This window comes from Narcine bancroftii, chromosome 9 (assembly GCF_036971445.1).
Source record: "Narcine bancroftii isolate sNarBan1 chromosome 9, sNarBan1.hap1, whole genome shotgun sequence".
NCBI classification, from domain to species: Eukaryota; Metazoa; Chordata; class Chondrichthyes; order Torpediniformes; family Narcinidae; genus Narcine; species Narcine bancroftii.
Genome location: NC_091477.1, coordinates 29,533,449 through 29,550,869, shown reverse-complemented (window position 1 = coordinate 29,550,869; position 17,421 = coordinate 29,533,449). Strand labels below are relative to the sequence as shown.

At 40.3% G+C, this 17,421-nt stretch overlaps 1 protein-coding gene and 1 long non-coding RNA gene across 13 annotated transcripts in view; one reads left to right on the top strand and one right to left on the bottom strand.

Moving 5' to 3' along the window:
- The window catches only part of LOC138743373 (protein phosphatase 3 catalytic subunit alpha-like), a 150,605-nt gene that overhangs the window by 80,801 nt on the left and 52,383 nt on the right, over nucleotides 1–17,421 (bottom strand). The gene's annotated exons all lie outside the window — the stretch shown is intronic.
- LOC138743374 (uncharacterized) overlaps nucleotides 1–17,421 on the top strand; it is a 101,122-nt gene that overhangs the window by 38,199 nt on the left and 45,502 nt on the right. For 5 of the 7 annotated variants that reach the window (XR_011344842.1, XR_011344841.1, XR_011344844.1 and 2 more), the window contains one exon: nucleotides 4,604–4,805. This is a non-coding gene — a long non-coding RNA (uncharacterized lncRNA). Of the gene's footprint in view, nucleotides 1–4,603; nucleotides 4,806–11,496; nucleotides 11,599–17,421 lie in introns of those variants that run through there. The other 2 variants (XR_011344845.1, XR_011344840.1) reach the window with 1 other exon arrangement.

Sequence of the window (17,421 nt, the reverse complement as noted above, 5' to 3'; positions counted from 1 at the left end):
AGCTGAATTGATAACATTAATTAGATACTTAGAAAGAAATATCACAATGTAGAAAAAGTTACATTTTTGTAACATGGTAGATATTTAATAATGTACTAATCTGTAAGTAATAATTAACAAATTATAAAAATATGTATGTTAATCTATACCTTCTAATATATATATTTCAAAATATACCTTTCCAAGTTTGCATGAGTATTATGCAATACTTTTGTCCTCTGTGATATGTACTAAATATTAAATATTTAGTACAGACTGGTTTTCAGTCTGTGTTAGCATATCAGTGCAAGTAGTATCTCAGTCACTTTGATTTATAGATCCCAGGGAGTTACAGCCTGCCAGTAACTGATAGAAAGTAACAAACATAGCCAAGTCCATCATGGATTCCAACCTCTAATCCATTGAAGACATCGAGGAGAGGCACTGCCTCAGAAAACAGTTAACATCACAAAAGATCCCCATCAACCTGGTCACATCTTCTACCTGCTACAGTGGTTCTCAACCTTTTTCTATCCACTCACATACCACTTTAAGTAATCCCTTTGCCATCGGGGCTCTGTGATTAGTAAGGGATTACTTAAGATGGTCTGTGGGTAGAATGAAAATGTTTGAAATCCACTCTTTTAATCGTACCTAATTGACTTGTTATGTGCACGGTTTCATAAATCCAAAGGAAATGGGCCAATGACAATTTTTCTCAAGCAAAATATTTCAGTAACAATTGGGACTAGAGCAGTGATTCTCAACCTTTCCTTCCCACTCACATACCACCTTAAGCAATCCCTTACTAATCAAAGAGCATCAATGGCATAGGGATAACGTGGTCTGTGAGTGGAAAGAAAAAGGTTGAGAACCTTCAGGAAGAAGGTACAGCATTCCGAAATCAAGCTCATCTAGTTTCAAGAACAGTTTTTTTTCTGACAACTATCAGAATCATTAACCTCACGTAATGGCCCTGACAATAAACTACTCTTTTTCTTTGGCTTGGCTTCGCGGACGAAGATTTATGGAGGGGGTAAAAAGTCCACGTCAGCTGCAGGCTCGTTTGTGGCTGACAAGTCCGATGCGGGACAGGCAGACACGATTGCAGCGGTTGCAGGGGAAAATTGGTGGGTTGGGGTTGGGTGTTGGGTTTTTCCTCCTTTGCCTTATTTCAGTGAGGTAGGCTCTGCGGTCTTCTTCAAAGGAGGTTGCTACCCGCCAAACTGTGAGGCGCCAAGATGCACGGTTTGAGGCGATATCAGCCCACTGGCGGTGGTCAATGTGGCAGGCACCAAGAGATTTCTTTAGGCAGTCCTTGTACCTTTTCTTTGGTGCACCTCTGTCACAGTGGCCAGTGGAGAGCTCGCCATATAACACGATCTTGGGAAGGCGATGGTCCTCCATTCTGGAGACGTGACCCATCCAGCGCAGCTGGATCTTCAGCAGCGTGGACTCGATGCTGTCGACCTCTGCCATCTCGAGTACTTCGACGTTAGGGATGTAAGCGCTCCAATGGATGTTGAGGATGGAGCGGAGACAACGCTGGTGGAAGCGTTCTAGGAGCCGTAGGTGGTGCCGGTAGAGGACCCATGATTTGGAGCCGAACAGGAGTGTGGGTATGACAACGGCTCTGTATACGCTTATCTTTGTGAGGTTTTTCAGTTGGTTGTTTTTCCAGACTCTTTTGTGTAGTCTTCCAAAGGCGCTATTTGCCTTGGCGAGTCTGTTGTCTATCTCATTGTCGATCCTTGCATCTGATGAAATGGTGCAGCCGAGATAGGTAAACTGGTTGACCGTTTTGAGTTTTGTGTGCCCGATGGAGATGTGGGGGGGCTGGTAATCATGGTGGGGAGCTGGCTGATGGAGGACCTCAGTTTTCTTCAGGCTGACTTCCAGGCCAAACATTTTGGCAGTTTCCGCAAAGCAGGACGTCAAGCGCTGAAGAGCTGGCTCTGAATGGGCAACTAAATTGGCATCGTCTGCAAAGAGTAGTTCACGGACAAGTTTCTCTTGTGTCTTGGTGTGAGCTTGCAGGCGCCTCAGATTGAAGAGACTGCCATCCGTGCGGTACCGGATGTAAACAGAGTCTTCATTGTTGGGGTCTTTCATGGCTTGGTTCAGCATCATACTGAAGAAGATTGAAAAGAGGGTTGGTGCCAGAACACAGCCTTGCTTCACGCCATTGTTAATGGAGAAGGGTTCAGAGAGCTCATTGCTGTATCTGACCCGACCTTGTTGGTTTTCGTGCAGTGGATAATCATGTTGAGGAACTTTGGGGGACATCCGATGCGCTCTAGTATTTGCCAAAGCCCTTTCCTGCTCACGGTGTCGAAGGCTTTGGTGAGGTCAACAAAGGTGATGTAGAGTCCTTTGTTTTGTTCTCTGCATTTTTCTTGGAGCTGTCTGAGGGCAAAGACCATGTCAGTAGTTCCTCTGTTTGCGCGAAAGCCGCACTGTGATTCTGGGAGAATATTCTCGGCGACACTAGGTATTATTCTATTTAGTAGAATCCTAGCGAAGATTTTGCCTGCAATGGAGAGCAACGTGATTCCCCTGTAGTTTGAGCAGTCTGATTTCTCGCCTTTGTTTTTGTACAGGGTGATGATGGTGGCATCACGAAGATCCTGAGGCAGTTTACCTTGGTCCCAACAAAGCTTGAAAAACTCATGCAGTTTGGCATGCAGAGTTTTGCCGCCAGCCTTCCAGACTTCTGGGGGGATTCCATCCATACCTGCTGCTTTGCCACTTTTCAGTTGTTCGATTGCCTTATATGTCTCATCCAGGGTGGGAACCTCATCCAGCTCTAGCCTTAGGGGCTGTTGAGGGAGCTGGAGCAGGGCGGAATCTTGGACTGAGCGGTTGGCACTGAAAAGAGATTGGAAGTGTTCTGACCATCGGTTGAGGATGGAGATCTTGTCGCTGAGGAGGACTTTGCCGTCTGAGCTGCGCAGCGGGCTTTGGACTTGGGGTGAGGGGCCGTACACAGCCTTTAGAGCCTCGTAGAAACCCCTGAAGTCGCCAATGTCCGCGCTGAGCTGGGTTCGTTTGGCGAGGCTAGTCCACCACTCATTTTGGATCTCCCGGAGTTTGCGCTGAAGATGGCTGCATGCGCGACGGAAGGCTTGTTTCTTCTCTGGACAGGACGGCTTTGTAAGGTGAGCCTGGTGGGCAGCTCGCTTCTTTGCCAGCAGCTCCTGGATTTCCTGGCTGTTTTCGTCAAACCAGTCCTTGTTTTTCCTGGAGGAGAAGCCCAGTACCTCTTCAGTGGATTGCAGTATGGTAGTCTTCAACTGATCCCAGAGGGTTTCAGGGGACGGGTCCGTGAGGCGGATTGCATCGTCGAGCTTTGCTTTGAGGTTTGCCTGGAAGTTTCTTCTCGCTTCGTCTGACTGCAGGTTTCCAACATTGAACCTCTTTCTGGGGGCTTTATTGTTCCTGGGCTTTGGTTTGAAGTGAAGGTTGAGCTTGCAGCGAACCAGCCGGTGGTCAGTGTGGCATTCCGCGCTAGGCATGACCCTGGTGTGGAGCACATCTCGTTTGTCACTTTCTCGCACCAGGATGTAGTCCAGGAGGTGCCAGTGTTTGGATCGGGGATGCATCCAGGTGGTCTTAAGGCTGTCCCTCTGCTGAAAAAGGGTGTTTGTAATGACAAGCCGCTGTTCTGCGCAGAGCTCCAACTACTCTAGCCACACACAAAAGACATGTCTACTTTATTGAAACACCATCTTGTTTTCTTAAACTAATTGGAACTGTGAATTTTTATTATTTCTCTTATATTTATTCTCTTGATGTACTGAGGTATTTTAATGTATATTATTGAAGATTTTTTTAAATTTTGCCATAGAAATAATGAATTTTTGTGCATGTGTACATTGTACTTATGAGTATGGCAATAAACTCATCATCATTATCAATATCCACACAACAGAGAAGGTTAGGTCTTAAGTGATGGATTTGTCTGAGGTTAGTACTTGTCACTGACTGCAAATCTAGACCATAATATACACATAATCCTCCTACAATGTGTAAATGCTGAAAGTCATACCTTAGAATCAGAGTCTTACAACATGAAAACAAGCCAATAGGCCGCCCATGCCAAATAACATGCCATCTTGCTTTAGCGGCACTAACTCACATAGGACACATAACCCTCCATGGACTCCCAACCATGTAGTTATCCAAGTGTTCCTTAAAGGAAACTAATGTACCTTCCTCTACAATTTTGTCTGGCAGTTTTTTTCCATATGCCTACCTCCCTCTGAATGAAAAATTATCCCTCACATCCCTTCTAAATCCCACCACCTCACCTTAGTGCTATGCCTTCTCAACATATATTCTAATATTCTAGGAATCTCTATGCCCCTCATGAGACCCTGATAGGATCCTCTCTCAACCTCCTAGGCTCCAAAGAAAACAGGCCTTGTTTGTTTCAGTCTCTCCCAACAACTTTCCTAATTTTGGCAACAACTTTGGAAATTGAATTGATCTTGGCTTTAATCATGGTTTCACTTCTGTGTGATAAGACACTTAAAAAAATAACAAAAACAGAAATTGAATTGCAATTTAAAATGCAATTGGCCAGGATGAAACACTTTATGGTGACTTTCTGTTTGCTTTGCAGAAAACTCTATCAGATTACTTTTGCTTGCATGCCTGGTGTAATTTCAGTATCGCATGTACACAATGGATGGACATGCCCTGTCAAATGCTCTTCTGAAATATTTCCAGAAATTAGTTCACATGAACCCTAAGACAACCACTGTTAGTCATTCCACCAACAGCTGTGAGACTGTTGTGCAGTATGAAACTAGGATCTCACTAAGGTAAGTCCCATATTGAAACTATTGTTTGAATTCCTTTCCCTGATATTATTGCACTGATTGGCTTGGACTTCAATCAGATGACCTACCAACCTCTTGACTTCCCCATCAGCTGATCACCTGACTCTTTAATGAACTGATGAGTTTCATTCATTGGTCTGGAACCACTGATCCCTTGTGGAAGCCCCAATTGCCACTCCAATTTACCATGCCTGGTCACCAATTATTTCATTCCCAACTACATCATCACTCCAAATTGCACCCCACCCTAATCACTGAACCAACCTTTCTTTCAATCAAAATACTGACTGAGTCTCCAATTACTGATTCCCAGTCTCTATCCAAATTGCGAACCCAAATGAATCCCACCACTGGCCTCACTTCTCCCCACTATGCCAATGCTTCCCCAGACTCCAATCCTGAGATAGCCAACTTACCCATGCTTCCAATAAGTCTCTGACTGGGTCTCCAACAGCAAGTCCCACTAGACTACAAGACCCATCCCTGGTCTCAGATAACACACCTGTTCACACTCCACAGCCTGTGGTGCGCTGTTAGCCAGAATCAGACACACACAAGGTAAAGACTGTACAACAGATTTTAATCCACAAAGACTTCCACAGAGCCAGGCTGGCTATAGCTGCAGTAACTCTGAGTGAGCTTCGGGAAGCCGACCGGCGCAGGCTTATATCTCAGAGGGTGAATGACTGGGTGGGGCTTGATCCCTTCAGGCTGACTGATTGACAGCCGGCCAGTTGTTCTCCTGTCCCCTTCCACTCCTGCAGGTACAGACGTTGCCCCCTGCAGTCGGCCGGCGGTACACTCCTGCAGGTACAGGTGTTTCCCCCTGCAGTAGGCTGGTGGTGTACCACCACACAGCCCATAAAGGAAAAAAAAGACACTTCTGGTTCAGTCACACCCTACGGCTATAAACGTTGTAATTTAAGAATCAGGAGGTACTGAAATTGCAACTACCAGCCCACAACCATGTATGCCATTGGTATGATGTGCAGATCATGAAGCATACCTGAAAAGGCACTTGACAGTTTCCAGGCCAACTTATTTTTAAAAAAATTCATTTTGCCAAGACAAAATCTGCATAGTTAATCATTTGAAAGAAAATCCAATGTTGTGACATTGATTTTTGATTAAAGCAATTACAAGATTTACAATGTTTTAATTTTGGAAAACATTTAGATGATTATTTAAAACTGGACAATGGTGAACTTTTTTTACCCTTACTAACAGAAGTCCATTCTTTCAGCTGAAGTTATTCAAGATAACTACGTTTCACACTAAGAGTAATGAGCCACAATAAAAAAGGCACATGATTATCAAATAAAATCCGTAGCAGTCCACAGCTGCTACTGAACATTTCAACACATAAATATAATTCATATTACTGAAGATACTATTTTTAGAAAATATGGTTTCATACTCTTGTACAGGAGCCAATATGCCATCAATAAACCACAGGTCTACAGTCTTTGCTATTGCACGTGCTACATTTTGCCGCGGAAAATTCAGCCAACCACACAAATTTAAATCGACCTACACCCAAAAATACCCATAAAAGAATATCTAGATCCCATTGGAAAAATGAACTTAACTTTCATAAATATTTTTAAAATCACCAAAATTTTATTTTGAAGATCTATTTTCTCCTCAAAGTCTGTGACAATTATATCTTTGGTTGCAAAACAGGCTATGTAGCTTTGTCAGCCATTGTGTTATCTCTGAAATTCGCATGACTATGTTGAAAGAAAGCATTTCAGAAGCTGAAAGTAATCACGTTGAGGAAGAAAATTAAATGTGGTTCACAATACAACCCAGGGTTTGAACATTTTCGAAATGGCCCAAAGGTGATAAGCAATAAGAAAAATTAATTCCAGATGAAATGTTCAAAAGTAAAATGAATCACTATCTGAGGAAATTTACATTTAATCTTATCTGTATGTTTCACAAAATATTCCGGCAGTTCGCCATTTACAGTTGCATTGCGATGTTTCCTGTTCAAAGATAACTAACCACGCTGTGTTATCTGTTATCAGTGTCAAATCAGCATGTTGCTTTGTGAGATTTGTAATTTGTTCTATTGTACTGGCTGCCAATTATGTCACATTGGCTCTAGATCCGTCATTTTACAGGCATCATGTGCAAATTCTACCTTAAACTAAAAATAGGATTCCCTTCTCTCAATTTTAAGCGGGTGTACCACCAGAGGCAGTGTGTCATCCAGGTCAATGCCCGCTTTTCCGATTGGAGTCCTTCCTGTGGTAATTACACCACAATGACCACAGCAAAACATTTGGGTGATGAGGGCTATCCACAAACAACATGACTGAGAATTCAGGTGAGCAGTCCATGTGTGCAGCCCATATAGGATGCAAGCATACGGTGAGATCTGATAAAGCAAGGAATTGGCATGCTGAAGAATTACTTCAATTACCTGCAATTGGGCGCTTTGCAGTGTTCAGGAAAGCAGGTATCGAAGTAGGTATTGCGATTCACCATAGACAGCTATAAAATACATAATGTGGCCATTTTGGGGCCCATCTTATGTCAAGCTGGTAAAAAGGGAGGGGGTGGGGGGGAGGAGAAAGAATTGCAGAGAGGTAGTGAGGAAATGTTGACTGTCAGCTTGATTGGTCTCTTTCTACTTAATGTACTTGTGAAGAAATCACGAGAGTGCATCGCAATTAGCCACAATACCTAGTTCCATTCACATTCTCCAACTGTTATTTAACTGATTACCTTCACACTCCACTGCTGATTATCACAACATATTCTTGGCTAAATTGCAAACAACATATATAAATATTTAAGATAACAGTCTTTAAATTTATGAATGAATGCACACTGCACATAAATGCAATTCATTTACAGGGTACTGTTCAAAAGTCCGATGCAGGACTACTGAAGAGGCTGCTAATTTTTAGATGTCCTTTTGGATGATTTGGGGGGATTCTGGGTTCAGGAAGTGCAGCTTTGTCCCATGTTCATCAGTCCCACTGTGCAAAAGGATGCAGTACTGCCTGGGTCAAGAAATGCATGTGTACGCATTGTATACTTTTTCTTGGCCTTGACTTGTACAGTCAGTATTGAGAGTTTGCGGATGTCCTTACTGAGCCCAGTAAGACCATTTGTCTGAACCGAGGCCTGTTACACTGTGGTTTGTCTGAACCGAGGCCTGTTACACTGTGGTTTGTCTGAACCGAGGCCTGTTACACTGTGGTTTGTCTGAATCGAGGCCTGTTACACTGTGGTTTTGCTGCTTCCTTTTTTTCTGTTTGCTCATTTTCCAATTCCTTGTTCCTTTGGTGAATATGTAGCATTCTAGGATGCTTCTGATTGCATAGGAGATGCTTCAAACAATTTTTACTGATGTGACTTCAGCTAAAATATATTCCATTTTCCTTTAGAAAGATGATTTTCTCATCTTGCGACTTTATTTCTAACTGGGTGCTCTTTTCCAAAGAATGCTCATCTTCACAGAACGGACAGTTTTTCTTAGCAGCCAAACTCTCATTTTCTTCAGTTACTCCATCCTTTTCCTTACTTACAACTGGCAGAGGCAGGGCCAGTGCTAGGAATTGCAGGGCCCAATTAGAAAATTGATAGCAGGGCCTCTACTCTACAAAAGTTGAAATTGATGTTTTATATTTCATGTAGTATGCCAGTCTTAGCCAAAAAGCATTAAATGCTTGATATACTAAATATTGAAAGACAATATGAAAGTTTAAATTTTTTAAAACAAGACAATTACAGACATACTGTTTATGCACAGGTCTTTTAGAAACAGACTTTTCAGACTTTTTTATTTGCAAAATCTTTCAAAATAATTTCAAAATCAATGGTTTTAGCAATGTCATTTTCTATAGATAGCGTCGCCAAATTGTTTAGTCTCTCTTGTGAAATTGTTATAATCAGTTTTAGTTTTGAAAAACTTATTTCACCCGATGTGACTGTTACGGGCATTGTTAAGAAAATCTTCAAAGCAATAAAAACATTAGGAAATGCTGTGAATCGATTGTTTACTACCAGGTATTCAAACAGAGCTTGAGGCTTAACGACACTGAAGGGAAGAAAAGTTTTCAGAGCTTCAAGTCCTTCGGCCAACAGATAACCATCCACGTCTTTAGTTGTTTCATTAACTACCCCTCCATCAGTGCTCTGTTTTAGTATGGTGTCAGTTAAAGCTGCTTCAAGGTCTGCTGTGAGTTTCCTTATTTCTGCCTTTTGTAAGCTCTGAAAGTTATTTAAAAATCCAAATAATTTTACATGGCTTTTAAGCTGTTTAAGTCTAGACTCTAAAGATTGAATAGCTTTGTCTAGCACTAAGCTGAAGCACTGAACTCTGTGCTTCTTTTGGATCATCTAAAGCTTGATCTTTTGCTTCATATGAAAAAATGTTTTTTTTCTTGAAATTGTCTAAACTCCAATAGTAATTCAACAGCTTCAGCCTATTCATTTCCGCCTTTTCGGACATCATTAAAACCGCCCTCTCTATAAATTGTTAGCCATGATAATAGTTTTTCAAATGACTCCATGGCTTCATCAATGTTCTTTGTTTCACCTTGTAGTTCCTTGCTTACATGGTTAACTTTAAAAAGTACTTCATGCCAAAATATCAAAGAAACTAAAAATTTGTAGTCTTTTAGCTGGTTTGCTAAAGATTCAGCTTCTGCTTTTACCTTGGGCTCATCTGTTATCTCTGATATTTTCACAAGTGCATCATATACTTCTCCAACCTGATAACGAATAGCTTTAACACCATCAATCCGACACTCCCACCTTGTGTTGCTCAAGGGTTTCACTGATAACCCGCGTACATGTTTGGTAAAAACTGCCCACCTCTTAGTTGATGCAGAGAACAATATATAGATACTTTGCAAGATCCCAAAAAATGTTATAGCTTCTGGACAACACTTGGCTACATCTCTGAGTAAAATGTTATAATTGTGACATGCACAGAGTACAAAGAAAGCTCTTGAATTATCCTTCAACAGTCGTGCTTGTACTCCAGATGTGTGACCTTTCATGTTACTACCATTGTCATAGCCTTGGCCTCGAATGTCTTTCACCTCTAAATGTAATTCCTTCAGTGTGTTTAATAATGTTTTATATAAATCTTCTCCTGTGCTACTTTCAACCTGCATAAACTTTATGAAATGTTCATAAACACCTGAAGGAGCCAAATTACCATCAGACACATACCTGATCGTTAGAGACATTTGCTCTTGGTGACTCATATCAGGTGTGCAGTCTAAAATTATGGCGTAGTACTTAGCTGCTTTTACGCATTTCAGTATCTCATTCAAAACAGCTGTAGCCATAATTTCTAGTAGTTCATTCTGAGTATCTTTTCCTAAATAGTGATTATGAATTTCGTGGGTTTTGACTTTTCACAAATGTTCTTCAAGAACTGGGTGAAACTTTCCAAACAGCTCAACAAGACCCAAAAAGTTTCCAATGTGTACACTCTCATTACCAACTTTTTCCTCTGTCCTCTAAATGCTAGATTTCTCTGAGCAAGAAACTGCACTATTGCTACTAGCCCTTTGAATACTTGCTGCCAGTGTTTCGCACGTTCATTGACGATTATTTCAAGTTCTTTGTCAATTGTCTGTCCACTACAAAGTCTTTGTGTAACTCCCAGAAACTCCATGTGGCTTCCAAATGGTTTTTAGAATTTTCATGCTCACACAACCTTGTATGAAGATTAGACCAGTTGTTGAATCCACTTGTTGATTATGCACTGGTTGTGTTCTTACTAAAACGTTTACAATAAAAGCAATAAATTCTATCAGCAGACTGAGAGTTTATAATCCAAGGTCTTTCAACACACTCCCCATTTGAAAATGTTCTCTTACAGTGAAACTTTGAAAAACACAATCCCTTTTCATTTCATGGAAAGTTGTTCACTGGAATAGGAGGACCTTTCATTGTTAAATAATCTCTTACATTTTGATTTATGTATGCTGGCCAGTTGGCTGGGTTATCATAAATGTTAATTACAACTGTACTCATGGATGATCCATCATTGCTTGATGTTTGGGCTTGGTCTTTTTCAGTTATAAGTGAACTTTCCGCTTTGGCACTTTCTTCTGGTGTATTGAGATGGTCTTCGATTTGATTCACAGCTACGTCGTCCTTTTCTAACTTGTTATCAATTTCATCATTGTATTCATCAACTGTAATTGGACTCAAGGCTGTAATGTCATTTTCTGAATTGTTTTTGTTTTCTTCATCCTCAATGCATTGGTGCGCTTCAAAGATGGAGTGACGAAGAATTTTGTGATAGCTCCTCTATGTTTTTCATTTTCAGCTACCTTAGCCTTGGGCAGTGCTCGTTTCTGGTTGCCGCTTAAATACTTATGCCCTTTGTCTCTATCTCTGCTTGTGCTTCCCATGTAAAATCACATACAAATTTTAAGCTGCTAATTCTCTGGGCTATATTTTTAAGGTAAAAAAGGTAAAAGAAATATATTTTAAAATGTTTAGACTTAAAATTGCACAAAAAACTTGACGTTAGCAATTTGTTATTCAATTGGACTCGACATCCCTGATAAAATGTCTACGTTGTTCCAACAGTGGAACAATGTTGTCATCGTCGTTGGTACAACATAAGAAACCAACGTCAATCCCTCGTCATTTTGCTCATTAGCTTTTCATTGTTCCAATGTCAGCTGCTGACCTTGGATCAACGCACCCAACTCTCAACTTGTGAACGCCACAGAACAGCAAAACAAGCGACCGATTCTGGATTTGTTGAATGACCACAACTTAGAATAAGGTAAGAATTGCCTTTTTTTAGTAATGGTTAGGTTAGTTAGGTTACATTCCAGAACGGGGGGGATGCACTTTAATTTAATGTCTAGCGCTAGTTTGTCGCTAGATATTTGGCTAGAAAATCGGCGGAAAAACTGATGCGTGTAATGGATGAAATTTGCCCCTGTAGAAAACAATTTTCTCATGGTCAAGCTAAACTGCACCTGCTCCAAATCACCAAAAACATGAAATAGGCTATATTAAGCCCTGGCAGTGCAATAGCATAGTTAGTAACAGTAGCCTAGTACTATTTTGATACTAAATCAAACCACTGCAAAATTATGAAACAATGACAGAGGCAGCCTTGCTAAGAATATCCGGATCTTGTAAAGATGAATAATCCCGAGATGTACAGGACATGCCCCTATAGCAGAATAACCTTGTAAACCAGCTCATAATGATGAAGATTATAACCCCCACAGCAACCTAGCCTAGTAAAGATCAACTTAAACTAACCTAACTTCGGGGTTATTCATCTTTACAAGACCTGAATATCCTCACCAATTCCATCTATAATTGCTAACATTGTCAGAAATTCTACGCTTGGGGCCTAGGCTCTTTACGTTCAGGCTAACTGCTTAAGCCTAGGCTATAGACTCGGCCCTAGGCTGGCATGACGCTATCTCAATCTCATATTAAAGTACAAGTTCTCTTATTGATTAGCCTATAGGCTGTTTTGATCTTGATAATAATAAGAGATGCTTCATCAGCTCCGGAATACATCTATCTTACCGGATCAAATGAATACGAAACATGAAATTTTTGGCTTGGGAGACCAAGGAGGCCTATAGCCAGTAGTTTAATTGAAGACGTATTTCCTAAAAATATTTCACTGAGATAATACGATCAATTTAGGACAATAACTTCACGAGTTCACTGACAAATCCCTCAGTTTATAAGGCCTATAGTATTATTATTTTCTTACCAGTTTAAACAAAGTCTGTCACAGTGTTCTCTGCTCAAGGTCTTGGCTCAAGCACATGCATGGGGCCCCCTTTAGGAGCGGGGCCCAATTTGATCAAATTGGTCAAATAGGCTTAAAACCGGCACTGGGCAGAGGTCCTCTTTCTCACTTTCGTGCTTGGCCGTGGCTTGAACTTCTTTACATCTTCACTTCCTGTTGATATTTCCAAATACAGTACGTGCCATTCAAGTAACTCCATAATATCTTCAAAGGTAGCATCCTTTCCATATTTTATCTAAAGTTTACAAACTCTTGTTCTCCACAAATCCTGCAACTTAAAAGATAATTTGCTGGTGATAATTAACATATTAGAGGCTAAGTTAAGCTCACTCCCGTGGCCGATACCTTCCATGGCATTACAACATCCTCTTAAAAAGAGGGTGTATGCTTGTAAAGCCTTTGCATCCTCCAATTTTGTTAATGACATTAATGACCATGAAAGAACCTTATCTATATAGGCCTTGGCAATTTTATACTCAGTGCAAAAATGATCATGTAGAAATGCGTTCACTGTAGTGAAACCCCTTTCTGGCTCCACATGTAGGGCAACTCCTCACCAGTTCCTTTGGTTGTTCTCCAGTGTACTGTTCCAGGTAATAAAGATGATCTCTGACGTTTTTATTCTTACTTTCAATATTATGTTCAAAAGATCTAATGAACAATTGATACTGAAGTGGATTTCCATTAAAAACATGAATCCCTTTCTTGGGGAAGGAATGGAGACCTTGATACTGCATTAATAAAGCGGCAATTTCATTTTGTTCTGTGATGATTGATAATATATTGTTCTGTTCACTGTGGTTTAAAGCCAGTTCTGTAGCTGACAATATCGTGTCTTTGTTCACCCTGATTGTTACGACCTGACTGTAGTGAATGGAATTCTGGCTGGATAGACTGAAATTTGCTCCTATCTCTGCCTAAGATGGTGATCACTAATGATTGAGCCCTGGCAATATCATGCTCGGATGGTGAAGGTTGGGGGGGGGGGAGAGAATTCGTCCATATATATTTAAGCCTTGTGATCATGGTACAAAAGGTTCTGCCTTACCATCAAATACTCTCATTTCACGTGACACCTTCCCACCATCAGACCTCCTAGATATGTCACTTTGAACAATGGATCTTTTTGAACTTGTCAGAACCATCACTTCTGCCTATTTCGCAACAAGCCTTGATTTCAGATCCCATTGTTCAATTTTTTTCCTTAGCTTCCTTTACTGCTTCATGTTCTGGTCCTCCTGCTCTATTTGTTGCTTCCTTTGCTTCTTCATTAGCTGCTCCTCTTCTGTGTAATTCTCAATCGCATCTTGTGGTTGAAGAGCAGCCAAGTCAGCTTGAGCCCTTGTACATTGAGATGAAGTACTGTACTTGAAGCATTGGAAGCTCTGGAGCCCACCCTTGTAACCTTTTCTGCTTCTTCTACTTGTAGCATTTGACACACTGTCTTCTGGATTTACTTCTGGTATGTCAGTTATTGCCTGGAAGCCTGACTCTGTTTCAAATTTGAATTGTACGTTTTCTTCCTCCTTATCCTCTTTGCCGACATATTGTGACACGTCTTCAGCCAATTCCATGTTGCTGTCTTCATATTCAGTCCTGGTCTTCTGTAACGATCTGGCAATATCTTCATTCCCATCAACCGTAGACTTGGCTTCTTTCATTGCCAGATTCAGCCTTGCAATGAGATCACTTTTAAATCCACCTGTATCTAGATTCCATTGACTCGGTTCTTCTCAAAGTTTCACAACCTTCATGCCTTTGATACATTGCTCCTTAATTGCTCCTTAATAGCAAAGTCAGGAGCTGTTTCAGCCATTTTTACTCATCTTGTTTCACTGTCCTTTGAACACACACAACACAAGCCAAATCAACAGTCCCCAGTGGACTAGTGGCAACAAAATCCAAACTCTTCAAACTCCACAAATGCACAGGAGTCCACAGACTTAAGCATACCACTTCTAATGGCTGTGATGTGCTGCTTTTAACAAACGAGTTTCCACTGCAACATCTGTCGGTAATATCACTGGTTTTCAAGAAATGGCTTCACTGACGTGATTATAAAACACTTTGAAATTAGATTAGAGACTTTAAATCACTCTCTGGCTTAGCATCCTTAGCAGATGGATGTGGATTACAAACTGCCCCTAACTCGAGGAATTTCAAAGATAGCCGACGTATAACTTTCAATAGCAATCCAAAGCACAGAGAGTTTCTTCCATCTTCTAACCTTCATTTTTCTGAACAATAAATTTTTAATGGCTTAATATAATGACTTTATTGAAGTTGCTTGGATGCTAAATTAGGCGTTTATCCGTGATGCGCTTCCAACCATTTCTAACACAAATTCAGTTGTATTTTAAATCCTTTATTCTTAATAACAATACATTTAATGAGGCCTAAAAATTATTTCAACTGATAATTAAATGATACTGTACATGGTCATGTTAGGTCTGCTTTGTTCATGAATGAGTGAGTCAAACACCAGACTGAGTCGAAATCAAGGTTCTTTGTTCTTTATTGCCGGATTGTAACACTTGCAAGTGTTAGTTGGAGAAGGCGCATTGTGCCGTTATCAGCAAGTGGTGTTTTTTTTATACCTCAGGATACGTACTTAGTAAATTATCATACCATTACATTGTCCAATGAATAAACTGTTGCTATCATTCTCTGCTAGCTTGCTGCACATCATTCTTGTTAGTGCAAAGCTTATCTTGAGTGAGTGTACAAGGTCACATCTGCATTCTCTTACTCCTTAGTACTGGGTGACTCCTTCTCCGGTCCCATCTCATGATGTTTTTACCTTACAGTTGATAGAAATTATACACCCTAACTCACCCTCCTTCTGGTTTCCAACTGCTGATACTGGCTGTAGAACTTAATTTTAAGCATGCACATAACTTCTGTGCATGCTCCTTGGAGCGGTGCGCTGGCCCTGGCTCCAACTGCTGTGCTGCCGAGACTGAGGGGAACACACAAGTATACAGGCTGACATGCTGGCCCTGGTTTCCACCACCAGTGCCGGGGCCGGGCCAACTACACATGCGCCGCCACACTCCAGCTCCATAAACGGAGCTGGCTCTTGCGCATACAGAAGAGGCCTACAGACCCCGGTGGATACTGCCAACACCCACGACAGCAATTTGTGGGGACCGAGCCAATGGCTCTTACAAAGACCTTGTGGAACTAGAGCAGCAGATGATAGCATTTGAGGAAGAAGGCTGTGACCTAAAAAAAACTCCAAAGCTCATTGAAGCAGGGATGGCAAAGTTAGAGGAGCAAGATTCTAATACAGAGAGGATCACCAAAGGTTACCATACAATTACCGAGGGCCTCAGCTGTGAAAAAGCCATTTATGATGAGACAAATAAAAGCTCTGTACAAACTTCCCTTGATGCCTACTTCAAGAAATTGACTCCAGCAGTTTTATATGCATAGAAAGGTAAAATATGTACTATTTACTAAGCCAAACATTTGATTAACGGACACTAAATAAGAACAGTCTGTACCTGTTCCGACTTACCTACAAATCCGACTTAAAGATAGTCTTAGGAATGGATCTCATTTGTTACTCGGGGACTGCCTGTACACAATTAACATTTCATTATGTAAATTATTTCTGCTCTTAATTCGATTGACTATATATTTCAAATAGATTACCTGCTTCCCCTGCTTTCTATTGCCAATAATATTTTGCTGGTTTCAACAGTTTCTCTTAATTCACTCGGTTTCAGTGGAGTTGAAACAACTTAATCATGGTGCCATGTAATTAGATTATTTGACAACAAATCTGGCTCACAAAGCCTAACATTAACACCATGAACATTGCAGAAATTGTATCATCAAATATGCTCTCTTCACTTTTTATTTAGACAAATAAAAAGAATCCCCAGTATTTGATTGCTTTCACTGAAAATTTTAATTATTTTGTCATTGGAAAAACAGCAATGTAGACACATTTTATACTAGCTGTCCTTTCACGATCCAGTTTTCTTCTTCAGTGCTTCAGTTTAATGGAACTAGCCTCCCAAGTAAACAGTGAATAATTTTAGTCCAGAAATAAAATCAATTTCCTGGGGTCAAATTTTCAGAATGTTCTCACTTGCACTTATTTCATTTCTACTTATTAGGTTTTTAAACTATAATATACATGATATTTAAAATCCAAATCATATTGTACCTTTCACAGACGCAGATAATAAACACATAATATTTACTTCTTCATAATTGTAGATAGTAATTAAACAAAAGGACGTTGTTACATGTTATATTTTCTTGGTCTTCTTAGTAGATGTCAGTTTTTGATTCCCATGCACCAGACCTACAGTAATATTTCCTTGACCAGTTAAAGAAAGAATTCATCTGTTCTTTTCAAGTATAAAAATCATGTGAATTCATAATTGATTGAAATTATAAGGGCATGGTCATACAATTAGTTCACTAATTATGGAATTTTATGTGTATAAATTGGTTAATTGATTATATTCGTTTCTTTTTTTTAAAAATGAAGCAATTTAATATGTCAGTAGGTGACTGTTAAGAATTGAATTTATTACATGGTTGGATATTGATAAATGATTATACCCAGACATCACAATTTAATTGAGAATTATTGTTTAAATAAAGGATCTTCAGTTTATGGCTCACCCCCCTGCTCATTTGCTCATTCAAGCAGCAACAAAGAGCCTCTAGAGAGCAAAGCCAGCAAGTGAGGTCATGAATCTAAAATAATTGACAAAAGTACCAGAGAGAAAACATTTGGAACACACAGGATCATTAAGATCAGAATGTAGGCTTGAAAGTTCCATTGGAACTTTGAAGTCAATT